Below are 6,988 nucleotides of genomic sequence, written 5' to 3'. Positions count from 1 at the left end.
TAATAATACTATGGACTCCTCTTTCAACCAGGAGGAATCCCTTTTAATGCAGTCTTTTACAGGGCTGCCAAGTGGTCAAAAAAGCTGTAGGAAAACCGTACTATTGTCCTCACCTATAACAGTAAATAGTTTAGAACAAAGCCCTTTGCTTGTCTCCAATTTGGGGGGCAATATTTGTTCTCCTGAACCTGGAATATCTACACCTAATTCACCAGGGGGCACTTGTGCTGAAAATTTACCAAATGTCAATGTAATAACTGTTGCCAAAACACTATCCCCCAACAAGAGAAAGCGTCAATAAAAGAAACACTTAAAAACTAAATCAATAGTAAGGAAAATCTATAGACCTTTAGGCACTCACAAGCCATCGGCCAAGGATGTTTGGCGGAATTTTAGGGTGGCTAAAGCACTCAACGTTATACAAAACCCTCCCTCTACACTTGCCACCAAGAATGTTAGTATACAAAACGACATACAGGCAGAGCATACTAAGACACACTCAGTACTAATGTGCCAGACCGAAAAAGCTAGTGCATCGGATAATATAACTCAAATTGCCCTGGAAGACCTGTTAAAATCTTTACTGCAACCATTGTATGACAAAATTACTTGCATAGAGCAGACCTTAGTAAAATTTGAAAAACTACAAAGAAAGGACACTTCAAGTATCCTCAAGATCCTTTCTATATCTAAACCAAAGGAAAGCTCCATACCACTTAATAGTAACCTTAAACAATCAAAGATATCGAAGACACAAACAAATATTACTGCTTTAAGTTGCAGTCCTATTTTGACACCTTCGCTACCTGTAAATACATCAGCGCAAAACACTTTAATATTACCGACACAGGCTAATAATAACACAGTCATAGCTCAAATCTTGCCTATCTCATCTGAGAGCCATATAACTGACACTGATGAGAGTGAATGGGCCACGGAGGGTATATCTCCTGAGCCTCGCGACGGGCAAACTGAGCCACAAAGGCCAATAATTATACAAAATGCTACTTTAGACACACGACCAAATCAAACACCTACAACAACATACCCAAAAAAAACTACCCACATTCACCTTCCACCTGACTCATGATTGGTGTACCACAACTTAAGACAGGTAAAACAGAAAGCTATGGGGACTTGAAAAATAAAGTAAGCCACTGGTTAACTGTTCATAGACCGATTCCCCCTTATATCAGTGGCAAAATAACAAATGTTAGGAGAGTGGAATGGGTGGGAAATAGATTTAAGTCTACAGAGGGCGACTGTGTTGTAGTCAATTTTAAGGATGGCCGGGCGGTAAAGCATATAACTGACTGGAAGGTTAGCTCTATCAGCAGCCTGATCCGCACCATGGATTTGAGTTATTTCTACCCTCCGAATAATCATTCACTAACATCAGTGCACTCATATTCCATTGCTGAGCATGAAAGAGTCCCAGATAACTATAATCAATATCCCAGTGGGAAAATACCCAGAAATCAAGGTCACCACACTGCTGGAGAACAAAGGCAGCCTAGGAGGAACACACCCTGGGAACCTAGAGAGGTTAGCTATCAAGATACTTATCCAGTGAATTGGGAGGCTGCTCATGGGGCGTATTATCACCAAGATCACTCCCAATTTACATATCCAAAAACTTACTATAATGTACCTATCGCTAACAGGTTTGATGCCTTTTATAACCAGTGCGATCTGGAGGGGGTTGATTGACTTCAGGCTGGGCCACTTACAATAACATCAGATGATCTTACAGTACCTAGCAACACACAAGGAGAGGCACATAAACAAGTCATAGTAGCCCCCCCTCTGATGACAAAGCTAGATAACTCCAGTAAGACAGTGTTAATCATAGACCATCTAACTAATAACAGTAAATCACCTGTCTTGCATGAGGTCCGTCATCCCCCTTTGGCCCACATAGAATTAGACTTGTTCAGCACTGTAAACATGGAGGCTATACATGCAGAACTAACCAACATGATGCCAGCTCCAACTATCAGAGAATCTGTCTTAGAAACTGTATCTGGTGATTGTAGCATGAACCTAGTCTCTTGGAACATAGCCGGCTTGGCCGATAAATTACGTGACCCTGTCTGGTTGACATTTGTTAAAAAATATACAATTATATGTCTCCAAGAGACATGGTTGGAGGATAATAATGCCCACATTGAGGATTTTCAAAGCTTTGTTATACCTGCAGTTGCATCAATTAGGGGAAGAGCAAAGGGGGGGCTTGGCTATCTTTATTAAACTAGGTTTATGTTGCAAAATAAGTAATTGTCATAATGCCAATCGGAATATTCAGATGCTTGAACTGAAGAGAGGCAAAAATGCTTTGACCCTGATTAACTTTTACAATGCTAATAATGGTAATGTTGAATGCAACATTGTGTCTTTAACAGAGATGCTGAGAAAAAATGCACGCACCCTGTCACGGAAGATGCTGATTGTAGGTGATTTTAATGTACATCCATGTGGCAATCCAGGCTCTACCCCAATGGGATCTTTGGGATGTAACAGTGTAGAAGGTTTCCATTTCGCCCATTCAAGGGGTGGGGTGAATTTGAATGACTTGGTGAACGAAAATAATCTAATTGTAGCCATGTCTATGGTTCCTGAGACAAAGGTCTATGATGTTTCAACATTTAAAGGATTAGGTCTGGGGTCCTTTATAGATTATATATTAATATCTACAGATCTTGCAATCTGTGTCTCAAATTTCACCATTCACATGAGTGTCTATAGTGATCATAACCCCTTAACTATCAAACTGGGTGGGATTTTATTTGAACAGCGAATGCCCCGTGAAGATCGGGGAACGATGAGCTGCATAAATGGTAGACGCCGTATAAAGTGGTCAATGGTAAACCAAGCAATTATGTACACTAAAATAAATAAGACATGTGAAGAGGAATTGATAATTTGTACATCTGCTTACTCTCCTCCTGTAAATATTTTGTCCGGGTTTGAGGCGATAGCATCAACAATTGGCTCCATGTTAACAGTGCCGATTAAAGGACAAAGTAGAAATAACTCTAAATGGTTTGACCATAACTGCTCTAAGGCAAGTAGTGACCTGAAAAATGCGCTAAAAATCACACCCAGAGATTATGGCCAAATTAAAAATTTACGCTTGATCTACAAGAAAGCATTAGCCGTTAGAAAAAAAGAAATCAAGGCTAATACTATGGAGTCCCTCCTTGACCCCTCAGTGCTAGGGAATAGTAGTAAGTTTTGGCAAATCATTAACAAACCTCTGTTTGATAACCCTAATGATACGGCCCTTGGTACTAACATCCCAGAGGAGGAGTGGGTGACCCACTTCAGTACAATTTTTAAGAGTAATGAACAACGGGCAGAAAATGTACTTTTAACTTCATCTGTGAATTCTCTGTGCTTCTCAGTTAACGAGGTTGAAAGAGGTATTCAGGGACTAACTAGTAACAAGGCCCCAGGCCCGGATGGTTTACCACCGGACCTTTTTAAGTCCAGCATTTCCTTTTGGGCACCCGTCCTCACTGCGGTAGTGAACGCAGCCGTGATCTCGGGATGCCCAAATGCGTGGGGGCTATCGACTATAGTCCCTGTTTTTAAAAAGGGCGACCGTAGCAGCCCATTATGTTACAGGCCGATATCCTTAATCAATTCCGTGGCTAAAGTGGTAGGTGGAACAATTCTAAACAGGCTATCCACATGGGCAAAAGAAAATAATATTTTATCATCTATACAATACGGATTCAGATCCGGTCATTCGACAATTACACAATGTCTGAACCTGTACCTGATCCTAAGTAAATATACCCTGGCCAAACAAGGAAGTGTCTATATGGCATTTATGGACCTATCGTCCGCTTTTGACTGCGTGGACAAACTATGGGCTACCTTGATAAAAATGGGCGTAGAGAGGAATCTAGTTAACTTTTTGGCTGATCTGCATGCGGATACAAGAGCCAATGTTCGTTACACTCAAGATCTAAAAGTAACGGGTGAATTTAGAATAAATCGGGGAGTGCGACAGGGATGCATCCTGGCTCCATTCCTCTTCAATTTGTACATCAACGAATTGGAGGAAAATCTGCTAGAAATTGAAGCCGATTACCCCTTTGTAGAGCGCAAGGGGGTTCCTGTGCTGCTTTATGCAGATGATGCTGTCCTTATTTCTAGAACAGCAAACGGCCTCCAGAAACTACTAAATTCCTTCTTTAAGTTCATGGAGTCCCGTGGCCTAAGCATTAATAACTCTAAATCTTACGTTATGAAAACAGGTCAGGGCTCACGGAAAACTAATTCTTTCAGTATAAATGGGGAAAAAATCCTTACTACCAACACCTTTTCGTACCTTGGAGTTCTATTAGATCATAAATTATCCTGGGGTCCCGCTGTTACCAAAAAGAAGGGGGAGGCAACACGTGTCAATGCGGCCATTCTTGGCTTTGCGAAAAAAATTGGAAATTGCCCAACGGCCGCTTTGCTTAAATTATATCAGGCAAAAAGTGTTGCTGTCGCCTGCTATGGTAGTGAGCTCTGGGGCTATTGCAAGATAAGGGACCTAGATGTTACAGAAACTAACGTCCTGAAGAAGATACTGAGGTTACCAAGGGGAACTGGGAATTTTCCGGTGCATGAGGAGTTGGGTGCCCCCTATTTAAGTGACAGAATAGCAATGAACCCGGTATTGTGCTGGTTGAATTGCTGGCTCAATAAAGATATACCCCTCACCCAAGCCATATTAAAAGAAGCCCTAACATTGGATAGTAGGTAAAAGGTTCCATGGCTGAAGTATATAAAGGACTGTTTGTCGGCAGTTGGCCGGTCTGATTTATTTTTAGTTCCTAATTCAATTACGAAACCCGATGTTATCTTTGTAAAAAACGCCATGCTAACACTTAGATGTACTGACAGGGAAGAGGCTGAGCTACAGAAGGACAGTGTTAGGAAACATCTATTTCTTAAAACTTGTCCACAAATGGAACCTTACTTATCATGGCCCATGACTGGCTATGAACGCTTTCTGTTAATAAGGTTCCGCTTTGACCTATTCCATCTCCTATTGGCGGTACCTAGTGGAGCTCATCGGGGCGTGGTGTTGCCAGCTTGCGGCTGCGACGGGAAGTCTCCGCAAGACCTGGCACACTTTTTATTCATTTGCCCTTACTACACATTACCCCGGAAATTATATCTTAAACCGTGCCTCAAAAAACTGAATTTTGCACAGATCAAACCTGCACTTTATTATCTCCAACTACTGAAATGTGATTGCACTTTATTTGTTTGTAATTTTTTTAAATCAGCTATCACTTTCAGGAAAAGTATGGATGGATAATTATGCTGCTAATGCTTTGAGCACTTTTTACCTTTTATAACGAAATTATTCAAATATTTATTGTATTTTTAAAAAAATATTTTCATGTTGCCCGTTGCTTTTTCCTCTTTCATATTGTTTATTGGATTTTGTACTTGTCAAATGAATTATCCGGTTTGTTTTTAATTGTTTGTTGATGAATTGTACTTTTATGATTGTAATGCTTACAATCGAATAAAGTCATTTGAACTTGAACAGTAATAAGTCAGAGAGTTCATGTGAATTGAGCCATGGGGATCGCTTTCACTTCTTTTTTGAAGGAGGCAGTGGAAGGGTTCATTCTTGTTCCAATGGGCAAAGCGTTCCAGATCCTAGCAACCATACCATAGAATGATCGGTTATAGGTTTTTTTCTTGGCAAATCATTGTGGTTTTAGTAGAAGAGTTTTGGCACTCCTGGAGGCTCTGATGCCCACAGAGAGCACCAGTTTCTGAGCTAGGTAGTGCGGGGGGTTGTGGTGTAGGGCCTTGTGCGTAATACAAGTGATTTTCAGATGAATTCCAGCTTCAAACAGTAGCCAGTTGAGGGTTCTCAGGTCTGGTGATATGTGAGAGTTTCTCTTTGAACCTGTGATGAGTCTCGCAGCTGAGTTGATAGTGGCTCTTAGCAGGGCTGTCGATGACCTTGGGAGGCCGCATAAGGTTACCCCCCATATTCCACTCTAGGGATTTCTAGGGCTTGAACTGCTTGTTTGAAATCGTAGGCTGGCAGAAAGGGTTTCAGTTTTCGCAGGGTCTTCATGTGGAAGTTAGCTCCTTTTGTGGAGGTGCTGATATGCTTCTGCATCTTTAGGTTACTGTTCAGAGTTACCCCTAGCGATTTCGCTCAGTCGACGAGGAGAGGTTGTCCTTTGATAGCTGTTAAGTGCTTCAGCCAATCCAGGATAGTGGGTGTTTTGTTAGGGGGAGCGATTAAGAGGAATTTCGTTTTGAGGGAGTTTAGTTTCAAATGGTTTTCGGCCAGCAATGTTTGGGTTTTTTGTAGCGTGATGTTGAGCGATTTGATGTCATCAAGTGAGTGGATCTTGATGTAGATTTGGGTGTTGTCTGCATTCATATGGAAGTGAATCTTGGTGAGGCTGAGAAGTTCGGTATGAGGTTCCATAAAAAGGCTGAAAAGGGTGGGAGAGAGGGAAGAGCCTTGCGGAACTCCTAACGTGACGGGCATGGTGTTGGACAGGGATTGGCTGACCTTGAATCTTTGGGATCTATTTTTGAGGAAAGAGGTGAACCAGTTAAATACAGTTCCAGACATTCCCATTCTGTGTTTCAGGAGCTCTAGCAGGTTGCCGTGTTTGACTGTGTCAAATGCTGATGACAGGTCGAGTAGGATTAGTAAACATGCTTCGTTTTGGTCCAGGATTTTCAGAGCGTCGTCTATTACATGTGTTATGGCTGATTTGGTACTGTGACCTGCTCGGAAGCCTGACTGAAATTGGTTAAGCAAGTTAAATTGATCAATGTGACTGTTCAGCTGTATGTTAACACATTTTTCCAGGAGTTTGGCTAGCATAGGTATGTTAGAAATTGTACGATAGTTATTTAGGTCCAACGGGTCAGCTGTTGTTTTCTTTACGATAGGCGATACCTGACCTGTTTTCAGGATATCTGGAATGTATCCTTGAAT

This window comes from Lissotriton helveticus, chromosome 6, assembly GCF_964261635.1.
Source record: "Lissotriton helveticus chromosome 6, aLisHel1.1, whole genome shotgun sequence".
Classification (NCBI taxonomy): Eukaryota; Metazoa; Chordata; class Amphibia; order Caudata; family Salamandridae; genus Lissotriton; species Lissotriton helveticus.
Note: the sequence above shows the minus strand (reverse complement) of the source record.